This window comes from Vicugna pacos, chromosome 32, assembly GCF_048564905.1.
Source record: "Vicugna pacos chromosome 32, VicPac4, whole genome shotgun sequence".
NCBI classification, from domain to species: Eukaryota; Metazoa; Chordata; class Mammalia; order Artiodactyla; family Camelidae; genus Vicugna; species Vicugna pacos.
In genome coordinates this window covers 12,815,623-12,834,900 of record NC_133018.1, presented here as the reverse complement: position 1 = coordinate 12,834,900, position 19,278 = coordinate 12,815,623, and positions in this window count along the sequence as shown.

Sequence of the window (19,278 nt, the reverse complement as noted above, 5' to 3'; positions counted from 1 at the left end):
TGGTCTCTGCTCCTTCCTCCACCAAAACCCTCAGCTAACACGAAGGGCGTGTCAGTCACCTCCAGCCTGGCTTGGCAGCTGGATCTTTCTCCCACATACTACCCCTTCTCTTCCTATTGAAGACCAACCCTCAACACTCTTCCCGCTCTGTTCTTAGACCTTCTTGGCTCCGGCGTTTATTTTCCTTGTCCCTCAACAATCCACTTAGTTGTCATTAGTGAGAACTAGACTTAAATGTCACTTCCTCAGAAAGGCCTTTTCTGAACTAGCTAGTCCCTTTCCTCAGTATTAGCATATTGATCTTCTTCCCAGCACTGCGTGGCACCTGAAAGTATCTCATTTAACAATTCACTTGCCTGTCTGTTGTCTGTGGTCTTAGAGCTAGTTCCCTGAAATCAGAGTCTGTGGTGGGACTGTTACCCAAGTGATTTGTTAAGAGCGTTCTCCTAGGAGATGAAGGGGGAGACATACACGGTGAGGCAGGGAAAAAAAATAAGCAAGAACATGACCTCCAGGATGGACAGATAGATCAATGCAACAGATTCACCATATAATTTTGGGCAAATGCCCAGATTCCATTAGGAAAGGGAAGTCTTTTTAACCAGTAGCACTAGAACTGGATACATGTTTGCAAAAATGAATCATTATCCTTACTTCACGTTATACACAGAAACTAATTGGAGAAGGATCATAGATCTCAGTGTGAGAGCTGAACTATAAAACTTCTCTAAGAAAACATTGGGGAATATCTTAGCAGTCTTGGAGGTGTAGGCAAAAGACTTCTTAGAAGACATAAAATGCACAAACAATAAAAAAAATAGGTAAATTGTACTTCATCAAAAATAAAACCTGCTTACCAAAAGACCCCTTAAAGAAAATGAAAAGGCAAGATTAAGAGAAAATAACACACATATATTTTGTGGATTATATCAAGTATATTGAAAATACTAACAAATCAGTGGTGAAAAGACAACTCAGTAACATGGGCAAAATACTCAAATATGCATTTTGGAAGAAAGGATACATGAATGGCTTAGAAACACACAAAAAGGTGCTCGACATCATTATCTACTAGGAGTATGCAAATTGGAACCACCATGAGTTATTTCACATCCACTAGAATGGCTAAAATTAAAAATATGACCACAATAAATGTTGGCAAGGATATGGAGCAACTTGAACTCTCATACATTATTAGTGTAAAATGGTACAACCACTTTGGAAAACTGAAAGGATCTTACAATGTTAAGTTATATATCTGTCTTATGACTCAGTTATTCCACTGCTAGGTATTTACCCAAGAGAAATAAAAACATATGCTCATAGAAAATCTTGTGCAAGAATATTTATGGCAGATTTATCCATAATAACTAAAAACCAGAAGCCCAAATTTCCACCCACAAAATATTGTATGTTCATACAGTTGAATAGTACTCAGCAATAAAAAAACCTTTAATATACACAACACAGATGAATCTCAGAAATATTATGTTAATTGGAATGTGACATATACAGAAGAATCCATACTGCATGGTTCCATATATATGAAGCTCAGGCATAGACAAAGTGATGGTGGTAAAAATGAGAAAAGTGGCTGTTAAAAAGGTTGGGATTGATGGGAAGGGAGCAGGAGATAGTGATGGAAATGTTTAATTTTTAATTGGGATGTTACATTGGAAGACATTTGTCAAAACTCATTGAATTTAATACCTGCTTTTTAATCTCAAACACAAAGCATCAAGAAGAAACAGCTGGATACAACTTCAGTCAATCCCACGGGGGAATTCTGGAACATAAATTATGTTACATACAAATAAAGCATGGAGTTGGTCCCCCTTTGAGGCTAGGGGGCTGGGCTTTTGTACCCTCATGCTGTTTAGTCAGTCTCCCTCATGAGGCGGCTTGCTTAGCCTCCTGGAGGAGGTGGCTCCAGCTTAGCTTAGGGCAGGTACCTGGAGAAGGGGATCAGCTGTGAGTTGCATTCAGCCAACAACAGTGCAGCTGGGCGATGGGTACGCAGTCCAGGTAAGAGGATCTGGATGGGGCTACAGTCTGCCCCTGGCACAGCCTGGAGCCGCTTGCTTTTCCTGTATGTTCATTTCATCCAGGTGTGGTTTCTGCAGGATTCTGGTCACAATTTCTGAAGAATTTCTAAGAGGAGGGGTAGTGGGTTGAACGAGAGCCCCCACTATTGTAGGTGGTTTCCATGTCATCATGAATGCTCCTCATCTTCCTCCCTGCCAATGCACTCCAGATTCCCCTCCCCCTCCACTGGTCTGAGCTGCTGGTCTGGTGGGGTGACCGAGACCCTCATCCTGGAGGGATCTGTGTCCCTGGTTACCGTGTCCTTCTCGGACTGGGGTGGCTGTACTGCCCATGGACAGTTACAGGCATGGAGGCACCAAGAGATGCTCCTGCAAACTGCCTGAATAGCAGACAGTTCCCTCCCTGTCTCCACTGTGTGGCCGCAGCCCTGCTTTCTGGTGACGATCAGGGTCAGTGACCTACGCCAGCACCGTGATGCCTTGCCGTCTCGATGACTAGCATGAGTTATTCAAAGTGATCAGGAGGCGGCCATAGATTTGAGTTTAGTGGAATTATTACTGAGTGCTGTGATGGAAGCATCCTTCCTCTGGGTACTAGGGTCTTGAGACCCACAGGCTTCCAAGTCAATCACATTCCTCAAGCGAGTTCCTGGAGGGCGATGTTGGACAGAGATGCTCTTCCACTTGTCTTCTGGCCATGAAACTGGCAGATCTTTGAAGTCAGTGGCTCTGACTATTCACCACTGTGTCTTCGGAGCCAAGAACAGTGCCTGACATGTGTTTAGCACTTGGTTGATACTTACAGACTGAGTGCCAGAAACTGACTTGATGCTTTATGAGGTATGTTTAAGGAATATCAAACAATACCCATTTTCCCTAAGATGTTCAACTTATTTTGTGGTTATGGAGTTATAAATGTTCATCAAAGAGAATTTAAAATACAGAAAAAGGTGAAAAAAAATCAAAATCACCCAGAGATAACCTCTGTTAACCAGAACTATGCCATGAACTTGGGCTACACAGTCGCTTTCAAGCAGCTCTCTGGGGCACTGGTGTTTCAGAGCAGGTGTCCCAGGAATTGTCTTGAGAGAAAAGGGGACAGTGTCTCCCTCAGAACAGGAACCCTTTTCACCATCTGATTGAAATTTTGCTTGAAAAAAATTTGCAATAAAAACAATAATAATAATTTTAAAAAACGAAACCCGCTAGTCTACACTGTGGAGCTGGTGGTTGTCATTCAGCTGACATCTTAATTTCACATCGTCATCATGTGATGATCCAGGTTTTCCTATCATACATGGCAGTTACTGGCATTTGACCAGCCCCTGGTGTAGACTCCTCTCCTCTTAAGAACACTGCAGAGTTATATGACAAAGGGAAACTTTTACTGCAAAAAACCAGATGTTGTCGACTGGAAGCGACCAGGGGTGGTGGAAAACAGAACCATGAATGAGTCATGTTCAATCATCTCAGACAAGCATAAAAGTATATAAAAGATTAGTGCAAAAGAGAATTTAGACCAGGCTCTGTGCTGTCTGGGAACATGATTTAGATTAAAAGAGGGGGAAAATATATCTCTGAGCCACCTGGAGCCCCACAGTCAGAAGGCTGTTAGGATTTGGGTTTCAGTATTCATCATTGTAACCTCTTAGGTTATTTGTATTTTTTGAAAGCCGTTTCGATGCCTATCAAAACAACCAGACCTGTGTTCAGGGAACACGTCGGAGAGAGATGATTGTCCTGGTACTGCCTTGCTCTCCAGACTCGAGATTCAAGCATACAGCTGTGCCCCTTTGGTTTGGTGTGGAGGCCAAAATATATGCCCCTATTCAACTGTACTTAGGTTTATTGCCTTCATGGGGAAAACTAAGCTAGATGAGGGTCTCTGGAGGGGGAGTGGTGAATCTGCGTGGTGTCTGCTTGGTTGATTTGAGGTCTGTAGTCATCACTGTGGTCCTTGGTTTCCTTCGGTTTTGGTGAACACGGTCAGTTTCTAATCCAGTAACCTGATTACTACACAGCTTGGCTTGATGAGAGAGGGACGCTGTGGTGTGACATTCTCATCAACACTTGGCATTTTCCAACTTTTCATGTTAGCCATTCTGGCGGGTATGTTGTATCCTATTTTGATTTTAACTAGCATTTCCCTGGTAACTAATGATGTTCAGCATCTTTTCGCATGTTTATTAGCCATTTGGAGAAATTCTTTTACGACCTTCTTGTCAACCCAAAAGTCTATTAGAGTCGAATAGAAAATTGGGTATCTTTGTGCTGTGGAATACTATACAGCAATGAAAACATGAGGCCCAGGCATGGATCAGTCATTGAATGTGGGGCACTCTGTATTAAGTATGTCATTGGATTCTGATGTTTTGGCATCTGGGACCTTGTTGACCTTGCAGGGACTGCCCCTCTCAGGGCTAGCCACTTCCTAGAGACAGTAAATGACTCATCCATCTATGAGCTCATCTTTTATATGCAAACCAATCAGAGTCCATACCCTCCACAGCCTCTTTTCTGGGGCTCTCATAATCTGGGCTACTGTCTATGATAAGCTATCTTTTCAGTGGCAGCCGTCTCCTGATCGGTTGGCCTCCCCTTACCTGAACAATAACAAAAATCTATGTTTAAGAGCACACCCTGGGAAGCGGTGGAACCCTGAAGGAGGCAGTTCCCTGCATCTAGGGCCATCCCTAAGGGGGCTGACAGCTGGAGGCCATCCACCAACAGCACTCCCAGTGGCTGGGGCAACAGGCCTTTCTTTAGGGGGTGGCTGGTGTCCACCCCAAATTTCTCGCATCAAGCTGTAGATGACCCTTCATCTCAGGGCCAGGACTAGGTGAGATGAGCAAGGCACTGAGCACCTCCTTTTTACCTCTTTCCCCCTTGGTGCATCGCTTGCCTCACCCTAGTCCCTATCCAAGTGATTCTGTGTCTCTCCTCTGTCCAAAACCCTCCCAGGGCTCCTCTTTCCCTCAGGGCAGAAACAGGCCTTCCAATCCCTATGAGGCCCTGTGGGATCTGCCGTTGTCTCCCACTGGCCTCTCCCCTTGCCCTGCTGTTGCCACACTGGCCCCCTCCCCCCCTTACTGTTCCTCCCCAGGCACAACCCACCCCAGGACATTTGCACATCCTTGGCCCTCCAGTTGGAATGCTTTTCCTCCAGACCTACCCTTGTCTCACTCCTTCACTTCCTTCAAATCTTTGCTCATCTCTCACCCCCTCCCTGGCCACCTGCTCTAAAATTCCAGTGCTCCCTGCATCCCTGGTGCTTTCCATCCCCTTCTGTGTTTTACTTTTCTCTACACAAGGTACCATGAATTGTACTTACTATTTCATTTAATGTCTGTTTTCCCTACTTGAACGTAAGCCTCAGGGGGGAGGGGAGGGGAGGGATTTTTGTCTCTTTTGTTCATCACTGGATCCCCACTGCTCAAAACCAGGCCGAGCACATAGTATCAAGTGATCTGTTGGTTGAATGCAAAGGTGCACATCCTGGAGAAGGTGTTCAGGTCTGCTCCCGCTGCTCCTTTGGATAAATGCTGATCCAACACCCAGGACGTACAGTTTAACTACAGATGCATCTTAGTCTCACCCTCTCTGCTGTCTCATATTCCTCTTTCATGTCTCTCCCCTCCCTCTCCTCTCCCATACCCACTTTCTTTCTCCCACTCCTTCCCACTTTTTGGTACTTGATGGAATCACATTAAACTAATAAAGCTTTCATTACTGGGTTGGACCCATAATTACGCACACTGAGAGCTGGGTTTGTTTTGATTTTCTGTGGAGTTTTGGTTGCTGATGCTTTTGAACACTTGCTTTTATTCTTCAGTTGCCACTTGACCCACCCCCCCAACCTCTGTTTTAAAAAGGATGAAAAGCTTATAAAAACATCAGAAATATCCTTTTATTTTTCCTGCAAATTGATTTGGAGGGTTTTGTTTTGATTTCCCTCTTGGAGATGGTGGGTGTTAAGAAAGAATCACATGTTTCGAAACTAGACACCTAGCTGTGAATTCTGAGATGGGAAGGAGAGAAAGTTTATCATTTACTGGGGTGGGGGGCTCTGAAAAAATCCACACTAAGGGGAGTTCGATGTAATCCCTACATCTCCATGGAGGCTGGAGGAGGTTGGATTAAAGCAGAGCCTGTCCGTCACAGCACTAGTGACATTTGTGGCTGGATCAGTCTTCTGGAGGGGGGATGTCCTGAGCATTGTAGGATGATGATGAACTTTGATAGATGTCTACACCTATAAAACCACCACCACAATCAAGATAGTAACATTTCCATCACTCGCCAAGGAGTGCAAATTTCGAACTCCTATTTATCCATTCCCCCACCCTTGACTCCCTGGTATCCATAGTTCTCTATGTTTGTGAATCTGTTTCTGTTTTGTAGGTATGTTCATTTGTCTTTTTTTTTTTTGGATTTCACGTATAAGTGATATCATTTGGTATTTCTCTTTCTGGCTTACTTCACTTAGAATAACAATCTTCAGGTCCATCCATGTTGCTGCAAATGCCATTATCTTATTCTTTTTTATGGCTGAGTAGTATTCCATTGTATAAATGCACCACAACTTCTTTATAGAGTCATCTGTCAATGGACATTTAGGTCGTTTCCATGTCTTGACTATTGTAAATAGTGCTGCTGTGAACATTGGGGTGCATGTGTCTTTTTGAATTACGTTTTTCTCTACATATATGTCCAGGAGTGGAATTGCTGGATCATATGGTAAGTTTATTTTTAGTTTTTTAAGGAACCTCCGTACTGTCCTCCATAGTGGATGCACCAATTTACATTCCCACCAACAGTGTAGGAGGGTTCCTTTTTCTCCACACCCTCTCCAATATTTATTGTTTGTGGACTTTTTAATGATGGCCATTTTGACTGGTGTGAGGGATATCTCATTGTAGTTTTGATTTGAATTTTTCTAACAATTAGTGCTGTTGAGCATTTTTTCATGTGCTTGTTGGCCATCTGGATGTCTTCTTTGGAGAGATGTCTAGGTCTTCTGCCCATTTTTTGATTGGATTGATTTTTTTTATGTAAGCTGTATGAGCTGTTTATATATTTTGGAAGTTAGTCCCTTGTCGGTTACATCATTTGAAAATATTTTCTCCCATTTTGTAGGTTGTCTTTTCATTTTGTTGATGGTATCCTTAGCTGTGCAAAAACTTAAGTTTAATTAGGTCCCATTTGTTTATTTTTATTTTTATTTCCCTTACTCTAAAAGCTGGTTTGAGAAACATATTGCTGTGATTTATGTCTGAGAATGTTCTGTCTATGTTTTCCTCTAGGAGTTTTAGAGTATCTGATCTTACATTTAGGTCTTTAATCCATTTTGAGTTTATTTTTGTATATGGTGTTAGAGAATGTTCTAATTTCAGTCTTTTACGGGTAGCTGTCCAGTTTTCCCAGCACCACTTATTGAAGAGACTGTCTTTTCTCCACTATATATTCTTGCCTCCCTTGTCATAGGTTAATTGACCATAAGTACATGGGTTTATTTCTAGACTTTATATCCTGTTCCATTGACCTGTGTGTCTGTTTTTGTGCCAGTACCATACTGTTCTGACTACTGTAGCTTTGTAGTATAGTCTGAAGCCAGGGACCCTGATTCCCCCAGCTCTGTTCTCCTTTTTTCAAAACTGTTTTGGCTATTCAGGGTTTTTTGTTTCCATACAAATTTTAACATTTTTTTTGCTCCAGCTCTGTGAAAAATGTCATTGGTAATCTGATATGGATTACATTGAGTCTGTATGTTGCCTTGGATAGTATGGCCATTTTAACAATATTGATTCTTCAATCCAAGAACATGGTATATATCTTTGTTTATGTCATCTTCTATTTCTTTCATCAGTGTCTTATAGTTTTTGGAGTAGAGGTCCTTTGCCTCCTTGGGTAGGTTTATTCCTAGGTATTTTATTCTTTTTGGTGTGATGGCAAATGGTATTGTTTCCTTAATTTCTTTTTCTACTGTTTTGTTTTTAGTGTATAGAACTGCAATTGATTTCTGTATATTAATTTTGTATCCTGCAACTTTACCAAATTCATTGATGAGCTCTAGTGGTTTCTGGTCACTTCTTCAGGGCATCCTTCCTTATCCAGCCTTCATCCCCTCGTGGCTGGTTTTGGCAGGTCATTCCATGATGGAAGTCATCTTGGTCTCAAGAGTGTCTCCTACGAATTTATGTTGGAAGTCAGGGGAAATTGGGACACTGGAATTGCACAAAACTCCAGATGCTTTCCCATCATGGAGAGTCTGGAAATTCTAACGGATACTTGGGGACTAACTTTTTCCTCCTAGGCCATGCAGGGCTCCTCAGAGGGTTGATGATTTCAGGTGAGAATGGGTCTTTGGCCTACAGTCTCTGGGTTCTCAGCTCTTTGTCCCCGGGACTTCTGCCTCTCCTGCCTCCAACCACCCAGCCACAGGTAGCAAAGTCCTAGGTAACCTCCCCCGTGTTTGCATCTTCCTGGTAGAATTAACAAGCCTATTGAATGAAGTAAGAAGCTACCTTTTCCATTCACGAGCTTCCCATGACAGGAGATGTGACAGGAAAGGTGTCCCCCATTGAGGAAATCCATTGGTTCACTCAATAAACACAGGCCAGGCACTATCCTTCTAGCACTGTGGAGGAAATTGTTTTCATGATTCCTTCTGACCAGTGGAGTCTCTAATTCTAGCTACATTGAGATAACGGTAATGAAAGTAACAGGAGAAGTGACAATATGACAGTTGCAACAAATGGAGTGAGAATTTGCTAAGTGCCAGCCCATGTGTCAGGCTCTCTTTTAAGCCTCAAGGATATTATGGCATCAGTCGGAAAATAGGTAGTACATTGAAAGGGTTTAGTTGAGGAGAGTTTATTTAATAAAAGATTTCTCTCTCTCTTTTATTTTGTACATATATGGCCATTTTTCTTTCTTAAAAGAAAGGATGCCATCTTATTTTTATCTTCATGGGACTGTGAGAGGCTCTGCACTGTCCTTAAAGATTTTTCCTGATACTCTTGTGGTGCCTTTCATGGGATCAGCACTGCAGATGCCGGGCCCAGCTAGGGGAGAAGAGTAAATAAAGGCACACGTAAAATCAGACAACATCGCTGGCTCGGCTGCCAGCTTCCGTGGCCCCAGGTGCACGGGGTACAGGGCATCATCTTGCCTTTGGACTGCAGTCAATGGAGCAGTCAGGAAATGAGAGGAAATTAATTTTTCCCCCCTCTTCTCTTTTCCTCCCCTGTCCCTCCTGTTTTTAAACAAGGGCCTTTTAAAATGTTGGTTACTCTCTGATTAAAGCGCAATAGAGGTTCGAAACAGCCTCTTCTGGACTAAACTCCCTCTGCCCTTAACCAGAATGATTGGCCGGTTGCCTTGGTAATTGTCCTCATTCGCTGCGTAGAAGCCACAATTATGAAGGTTTTTCTGGGTACTGATCCTCTTAGTGCCTTTTTCTTATGAGTTCACAACAAGATGGGACAAAGGAGACCTAATAGATTTTATTGCTCTGGCTCCTTGGGGTACTCAGAGCCCATGACATGCGGGCATGGGCTGTGAGTGCCATTTAAATTGGTTGGCTTTGCCCCGGAGGTAAAGCTTTACATTCAAGAGAGTGGCTGAGGTTCTATTAGCTGGAGGGTCAGGGCCGGACAATGAACTCAAAGGCCCAGTTGCTCTACCTCCACTCATAATGGAAAACCTAGATAGGCATCTGAGGCTGAGGGCTAGGGCACTTAACCTTTCACTGATAATCGAAGAAAATGGACATGTAACTGCTCTCTTGAAACTCAGGCATGGTTCAGATCCAAGGCAGGAGAGCTCCGTGGGTTGCTGAAGAACCCAAGCTGGAATGTTACGGGCTGAGACAGCTTTCTAGCCTCTAAAGAGAAGTAGGACTCCATTAGCTGGGGTAATTGGAGAGAAGAGAAAGGGGGAAAGATAATGGTTATGATGATGTGGATAATCACGATCACAATAATCCTATAATTTAGCTGTGCAGGGTACAAGATGCTCACAGTCCTTACCTTAGCTGGTCCTTGTAACAGCCTGGGGATTGTATGCTCCTTTTTGTAGATGGGAAAACGGAGGCACAGGAAGGTAAAAACAACTTGTCCAAGTTGGACGTTGTGTTCGGAGAGATGCTATTCAAACCCAGAGATATCTGATTGCTGGAAATCTTCCTATGACATAGAACCTCCTTTGACCGAAGTAAACACAATTCCAAGTTTTGCTAGGGATAAAGCATAGAGCCTTTTGAGTGGTAGTTTGTAGACTGTCCCACCTACGTGTTCCAGGGGCTAATGTGCGTTCAGTTGAAAGGCCTTGCATCTTGACAAGTCCCGAGCTGGAACAGAAAAATCTCAGAAAGTGGTCAAGTCTATGGCTATTTCATCTGGAGAATCAACTCGTTTGCTTGGTGGTAGCTGTGTTGAGAAGGATTCTGAGGCTGTGTCTGGCTTTACTGAGAAAGGATGCCATCTTGATTAGTAATGTTTGCTGTGAAAGAAGGATGCGAAATCATGTTTCTTCCCCTGCAGGCTTAACTGCTCATTTCCTACTGGAGATGAGTTCATGAGACTGTATTTCAGGTGAAACAGTTATCTGAAAAGCCAGAACATGCAGGTGATAAATATAGTTAAAATTTGGTTTCAGGCAGCCTGACTCTAGCAACCAGACTTTCAACCACTACCTTGTTCTGTTTTTGAGACATAAATTGAACAGTGTGGTAGGTAGCAACAGATAGGGTAAATAGCCTATAAATGATTCAGTCACTGATTCACTGATTTGTTGATAAATTCATCAATTCATTGTTTCATTCACTGGTTAATTCATTAATTGATTCATTCAAACATTCATTGATGGAATCCATCCATCCATCCTTCCTTCCTTCCATTTATTCATGCCTCTTGTGGTCAAGACATTGTGCTAGATTCTAGGAATACAACAGTAAAACAAGCAGATATAGTTTCTGTTCTCATGAAACTTACTGTTGAAGGCAGGAAGACCGATAATAAAGAAGCATAATTAGTGTTATGAGAGAAAAGTATAAGAAGTAGGAAAATCGAACCTCATCCAGAGGGTAAGAGAAGGCTCCCCTGACAAAGTGGCATTTAAGCCAAGTCCCACAAGCTGTGCGGAAGTTAGCTCAAAAGAGGGAGGGGTAGCTTCTATGTAGGAAAAAGAAAAGAGAGCTTCCTGGAGGAGGTTGCCTGCCAGCTGGGCTTTAACATGTGGATGGGATATGAAGATTCAGAAGTGGGAGAAGCATTTCCCAGGTGAAAGGAATATCAGAAGTAAAGGTGGGGCAGTGGTGAGAGTCCGTTAAGGGACTAAATTGACCATTTTGTCAATTCTCCTAGCTGCACAGATTTCATCAGTGGTCATCCATGTCCCTGGGACCGTTGATGGAGAGGCTGTGAAATAATCATAATGCAAATGAAATACGTTGAGCATCTAGAGCTTTCCTTTTCTTGACTTAGTCCCCCAGATGGGCACCATGCAGCCCTACCATGCATCTTTTGCATCCAGAGACAATTGCTCCTGAAAGCTTTTCCACCGAAATGTATTGTCCACCACAAAGCAGCTGCTGTTCTAGGTGCTGGGGTTACAGTCATGAACAAAGCAAAAAAAAAAAAAAAAAATCCATGGGGTTGTGGAGGTTGCATTCTGCAATTTTAATTTGTAATTTGAACTACAAACTTATTTATAATTTACAAAAAAGGGGCATTTTGGAATTTGACGATCCCTCTGGTTTGAGAACAGTTGTCCATGCAAAGTGGCAGGCAGGTGCTCTACAGTCAAATCCGGAGCAAATCAGCCCCTCCTCTGAGCCTCAGTTTCCTCATTTGTCAGATGAAGTGGCTCGGTGAGACCTTTAAGACCTTGCTAGCCCTGAAATTCGTGGATTCTACAAACCAGAAGAGCAGACGCACCCTGGGAACCGCAGGCGTCTGTGTCTGGGCAAACCTGGCCGTTTACTGCTTTTGTTCCCTGTTTTGACAAGGGGCTCCGGGGGCCTTTCCTGACAGTTCACCCCTCTAGGGCTAATCAGAATTCTCTTTCTGTCTGCCTTGGTTTTCTGCACTTCGACTCGCATCATAAATTATTCTTTCTCTAAATGGCAGGCGTAGGTAAGTTACCAAAAGGTCACTCAGAACCCCAATCAATCCCAGCTGCTTTAATTACTTTAGTGCTGTTTGGACTTTTGTGTGTGTGTGTGTGTGTGTGTGTGTGTGTGTGTGTTGTAGCAGTAAGAGAGAATCAAGAACCATTTTTCTCAAAGGCGATGGCATTTCTTTAAGGAAAGTTAATTGGGTTCTCTTCTGTGTGTGTTAAGAGAATCCCCATTCGAAGAAGCCTTCGTATCTACTGTGTTAAAAAAACAAAAGGTAACGTATTTGTGAAGGCGTCACTGGTCTTTGACAAGCTGATGGCAAATTCTGGAGACTGACGGATGGAACAAATATGAAACCAAGATTAAAATCAGATAAAATGACCTATTTATTAAAATAGCCGCCCTCCCTTCCATCCCATAGCTTTGTCTTAGAGTTCTCACAAAGGTTCTAGATGATGTGTTACATCTCTAGTAGGAATTTAGAGGCAAAGCTAAGTGTGACAAATACATTTCAGCTTCAGACCTTGGTTTCAGTGTGGCTGTCTCCTGGCTGGCCTGTGGGTGCAAAGAAAGACATTTTATATGCAGTGTCTTTGGCGAAAGGCTCAAGTTTTTATAGCATTTGAGACAGACAAGGCTCTTGGTGGTGTTTTCTTTGCTTGTGAAGGGATTTTTCGCTTTTACTCTGTTGATTCAATCTCTTCTCTGGGAGAAACATAATATAATAATAATAAAACAATAATTTATAATTTACTATGACATTATAACAAAAATAATAATTCAGACTAACTTTTGAGTGCTTTTACAGGCATTAGTCTAAGCATTTTGCATTACTTGTCTCATTGAATTCTCACCACTGTTATCATTCCTATTTGACATGTGGGAAACTCAGGCACAGAGAGGTTACATCGCGTGCCCAAGGTCATCCAGCTGGGAAGGGGTGGAGCCATGGTCAGAATCTTGGCAGTCTAGATCAGACTGTAGTAATAGCTGACTTTTACCCTGGGACTGAATTGCAAGAATGCGTGAAATAATTTGTATTTAAAATGTGAAGATTCTCACAGAAACACAGTGAAGCTGATGCTTTTATTTTTCTGAATTTTCCTGTGAGGCGACTGAGGCTCAGAGAAGTTAGGTAACTTACGCAAAGACACACAGCACAGTGCAGCTGGGGTTTCACCGCTATTCCATCTGGATCCAGATCTGGGGTTGGTAAACTTCCTGCCCAGGGGCCAAATCTAGCCCACTGCCTGTTTTTATAAATAAAGTTTTATTGGCACACAGCCATGCTCATTTGTTTCTGTATTACCTGTGGCTGCTTTAGCGCCACAGTGATTGTGCGGCCTGAAGAGCTGAAATAGTTACCATTTGGTTCTTTACAGAAGTCTGCCACCCCCTGCCCCAGGCCCAGTGTTCTGAGGTTACCTACATCTCCTGCTCTTCCATGTACCATCAAGGCTTGTGCTTCCAACAAGCTGCTCTGGTATTGGAATGCAGCCTGGTCTTAGCCCAAGATGGAGAAAACCATCCCCTGTGAATTTCTGCCACTACCCGGAGGGGAGTAGAGGTTCTGAGGATTCTAACTGATCAGAGTGTGCATGTTTTAAAGGGTGATTTGAACATGGCTTAGTAAGAACAGGAAAAGGGCAGGGATCCTTGGAATTGCTCCGAAAACACTGCTTGTAATTGTAGTTTTACCAGCAGATACTTGTAAAAAGCTCAGTCTCAGGACCTACTGAATCAGACCGTCTATGGGTGGGTCTTCAGCTGCATTTTGACCAGCTCCCTAGGTAGTATGTATTTGCGAAGCAGTCTTCCTTAGTCCTCAGGTGGGCCTGAGGCCCCGGGGGAATCGCACAGCGTACTGAGTCATTCTCTGAACAGTGGATAGAGCTGAGTTTCAATTAGCTCACGACTCTTTTTTTTCTTTTTAAAATTTTATTGGAGTATAGTTGATTTACAGTGTTTCTGGTGTACAGCAAAGTGGTTCAGTTATATATATATTCTTTTTCATATTGTTTTCCATTATGGTTTATTACAAGATATTGAATATAGTTCTCAAGAAGGTCCTACTGTAGAGTTCACAACTTGCATCCCTTGGTTCTCCCTGAAGATTCCTCCTACCTCTCTGACTTGAGGATTCTGACCCGATGCTCCAAGATCATTCTCGGTTCACTGAACTCTTCTCCTCACAAACACCCAAAATGAATTTTTTCAAAGAAAGACTAGGGGGCTTTCTTGCTTCCACCAAAACATTGGAGACTGCTAGTTAATGTTTTGGGTTTGTTGCCTGTCAGGCCTGGTGCTTACTGGTTTACAGGCCTTTATCTCATTTACTTCTCTCTCCGCCTCTCCGAAGTGTGGTCTGCTGTCAGCTCCATTTTCCAGGTGAAGAAACTGAGGCTCTGAGTGGGGAGTGCCGTGTGTGGGGGGGGCGCGACTGGGTTTAACTTAGTGATCCTTGTGGTTTCGCTTTCAACCTCCACTCCGAGTCTACCATCTGCGGCGGTGGCAGTAGAGACCCTCTCAGCAGGCTTCCCTTGGACGTTTCTGAGACCCAGGGCAAGAGGACTTGGGGACACCCACCTACTCAGATCTGAAATTTAAATGTTATAATGCCAACTAGCAAACTGTTAAAATATGTTCTGGGGGGTCCAATCTTGATATAGGCAGCTGGTAACAACAAAGTAAAAAAAAATTTGTTTGTCATAATATGGTTTCTAATAACTGAAAACCAGCAAGATAGCAAAGATGACTGAACTTAATTATAATCATGCAAGGCTTGGTCTTCTGTTGATGGTTGGTGATGTTTGAATGAACAATAAGGACGTATATAACTTACACATTGCTGTGCATTCATAAGGTAAACATGTATTTTCTTTTATTTGAGCAAAATGATGAATTATGTGGTTATAATCAGTATTTTCAGATAACTTGTGATCTATCAATGATACTGCCAAATTAGAAAAATCTTTCTTCAGGCATGGTACTTCTTAGGTAGTTTTTTTTTTTCTGAAATTTTATTTCTTTTTTTCCTACTAGGGTATAATTTACATACCATAACACACACACATTCTAAATGTAACATTTCAATGAGTTGTAACAAATGCATATACTTATCCAATTATCACCTGAAGTAAGATTTCCTTAGTTATTTAAAAATTAATTTCATTTTGGAGAAACTGTTCTGCTGAGAAAATAGTTATTGGAACTGTCAATAAACATTTTAAGGCACTTCTCATCTTTGGAAATAAACCATGGATTTCAAATTTTATGTTTAAACTTTATAACTAAATCACATTTGATAAATTATTGTATTGCAGAAAGTGTTATATATTTTACTTTCTGCTCTTTCTGTCTCCTCCTCTTTGTTCTGCTGATAGAGTGTGAGTTTCTTGAGGACAGAGGTTTTATCTATTTTTTTTTTTAAACTAAGAGTATCTCCAATGTCTAGAACCATGCTGACAGTAAATAGGCTTAAAGGTGTCCTGAGTTTTATGTGATTCCGTCTAATCTCAAACAGGACACCTTCATTTTAGAAAAGTATTTATAAGCAAAGTTCACTCTGCCTTTAGGAGAGAAGACATCACATTAGATCACAAATTGCGTGCCTGTTTCTATTTCAGAATGCAAATCCACGCCTCTGTTCAGGGCTGTTCAAAGCTGTTGGGCTTGCTGGTGCGTTCCAGCTGGTGGCCAACCTGGTCCGCCATGTTGGAGGGGGTCTTAATGCTACAAGTCTTTTGAGCTCAAAAGCATATGCATCTTCTTTAAGGTGGCAATAGTAGAAGCCTTTGCTGAAGGTGAAAGTTCAGCTAGTGTGACAGACAGTCTCTAAGGGCACCCCCCAGTGACCCCCACCTCCTAGGATTCACGCTCTTGTGTAGTTCCCTCCCCTTCAGTGTGGGCAGGACCTATGACTTGCTGCTAACCAAGGGAATATGGAAAACACAATGGAGTGTTACTTCCACGATTATGTTATATAAGATGATAACCTCTATCTTGCTCAGACTCTCTCCCTTGCTGACTTTGATAAAGCAATGTGTCATGTTGAGAAGGCCCAATGTGACAGGGAACTGAGGGTGGCTTGTGGCTGACAGCCAGTTGGGAACTGAGGCTCTCAGCCCAACAGCCCAGAAGGAACTGAATCCTGACAACAACATGAGTGAGCTGGGAAGAAAAACCTTCCCCTGTTGAGCTTTCAGATGGGACTCCAACTGGTGAATACTTGGATTTCAGGCTTGTGAGACACTCAAAAAGAGGAAACCCAGGTAAATTACGCCTGGATTCCTAATGTGCAGAAACTGTGAGATAATAAATGTGTGTTGTTTTAAGGGGTTAAATTCATGGTGATAGGTTATGCTGCACCATAGATAACTAACACAACCACGGAGAAGGAAGATCTCGTAAAAAGAGGTTCCATTTATATTGATTTAGACCATATACTTTATTGACATTACTTTATGAAATCCATACAACAACTCTAAGAACAAGTTGTTTCTATTCACATTTTACAGATGAAAAAAAAAGGCTCATAATTTAAGGGACTTGTCCAAAATCATACAGCCACAAGTAGCAGAGCTGAGATTTAAACCAAGTCTTGCCTGATTTAAACACTCTGCCATGCTCAAACATTTTCTAACATATATTTCATCCAGTTCTGTAAAGACTGGGGACTAATGTCTTTTTCTTGGATTAAGTAGAGACCCAGCGTACTGAGAATACCATGATGCCATTTAAATTCAATTTTTGCTGTTATGATTACTTGGATATTTATTAATGGAGAATATAAAATATGAAATTCCTGAAGAAATTTTTTATTGAAGTATAGTCGATTTATAAAACTGTGTTCATTCTGACACTGATAGCATAATGATTTAGTTATACATCTATATATATTTCTTTTCATATTCTTTTTTCATTATAGGTGATTACAAGATATTGAATATAGTTCCCCGTGCTATACAGTGGAACCTTGCTGTTTATCTATTTTATATATAGTAGCTTATGTCTGCTAATCCCAAGTTCCCAATTTATCCGTTCACCTCCCCCTTTCCCCCGGTGCACAAGTTTGTTTTCTATGTCTGAGAATCGGTTTCTGTTCTGTAAATAAGTTCGGTTGTCTCATTTTTTTAGAGTCCACATATAAGTGATCATATGATATTTTTCTTTCTCTTTCTGGCTTACTTCACTTAGAATTACAATCTCCAGGTCCACTCATGTTGCTGCAAATGACATTGTAAAATATGAAATTCTTAAAATAATTTTTTCTCCTTAAGTTTTGATGCACTTGCTTTGCTGATCCTTTAAGTACTATCTTTTTAAACATTGGTATTCACCAGAGCCTATCAATGCCTAGCACATTGCCAGCAGTTAATAAATACTTGTTGAGTGACTGGGGAACTCTGTGTTCAGGACAGATTCAGGTTGCTGCTACCTATACAAGACTGGGTTATATACAATAAGCCTAGAATTGGTTTTTAGTGAGAGGAGAATCTATTTTGGAAACCAGGTCCAAACTTGGACTTGAAGAACCCCTTCATGGTATGTAGGCTTCCTCAAATGTGTGAGTCCAAAGATAATCTAGAATTTATTTGTAAACCCCTAGAGGGGAAGGACCCTACCTTTAAAACTGAGTGTCCCCTGAAGCTGATGGTTCTCAATCAGGTTTTGTTGATTTGAGCTGCATTATGGGAAGAGGCATGACTTTGGGGCAACAAAGCTATGAGCCAATGGAAGGTTTGCTTCAGCCTGAAGAATGCTCTCCTGGACGGGTCCTATGCACTCTTGTGGCAGGGTGGTCAGGACCCTCAGCACTGGGGCCACTTAGCCCACATTTGCATCTTGGCTCCTCCCATTACCAGTTGGGTGACTTTGAGCAAATCATGTGCCCTTCTACGGAGCTATCTCCCTCGGGGTGTGCTGTGAGAATCAAGAGATGTCAAGCACACAGGAAGCATGTTCTCAATGGTAACCTCTGTGACTGTCCACCATTCCTGTTTCTTGAATCTCTCCTTGTCTTTCCCTAATCTCTCTCCTGTCCCCCTTATCCACCTGCTCCCTGAATATCCGACGCCCCCCAGATGTCCACTCGCCCCGAAGCTCCCCATGTGTGAACCTAACCAAAGCTCATTACTCTGACTCCCTCATGTGTCCCCAAACCTACCTTTAAAAAAATACCCATCTCTGTGAAAGATGCTGACATTTACCTGCTCACCCAGAAATCTCAGCATCATCCAAATTTCTTCCCTGTCCCTTACCTCCCACATCCAGTTGGTATCCAGGCATCCCCACTTTTCCCAGCCCCTCCCTGTATCTCTATAGCAACTGCCTTAATTGGATCAGTAGCCATTTCTTGGCTACCAGCTTCTTAATTGTATTCCTTGCTTTCCCCACTTCTCTGTCCTCCTTTTCAACCCAGAATGATTCTTCTCAAACTCAAGCCACGTTGTTACTCTTTTGTGTAAACATCTCAGTGACGTCCCTCCCATCCTCTAGAGTCCAGTTTCCTTAGCAAGGCATACACAGTCCTTCAGATTAAGAGCTCTCACTCTGTCACCTCTTCACTCCTCTCTCTCTTTTCAAATTGTGGTATAATTTACATGTAATAAAATGCACCTATCTTACAAATTTGATTTGATGCATTGGCAAATTTACACACCCATGTGACGACTGCAGCAATCAAGATGTAGAACATTTTCATCACTGTAAAGCTTCCTTTGTTGTCTTTCTACTGACCCTTCTTCCACAGAAGCAACCACTCTTATTTCTCTCATTTTGTTTTCCTGTTCTGGATTTATTTAAATGGACTCATACAGTATATATTTTGTCTGGTTCTGGTTTCTTTCACTCAGCATAATGGTTTGGAGATTCATCCGTATTATTGTATATACTATTTGTCTCTCTTTGTCACAGCATAATATTCCACTGTTGCAATTCCATTTCCAAATGACACCACAATTTAAAAAAAATTGACTTACCTGATGATGCACATTTGGGCTTTTCCCCTACTTCATAATCTAGCCAAGTAGACTTTTTTGCTGTTCTGTAGAGATACAGCGTGCTTCATAGCTCTCCCCTCATGCTGTTCCCTCTATTGGAAAGCCTTTCCCT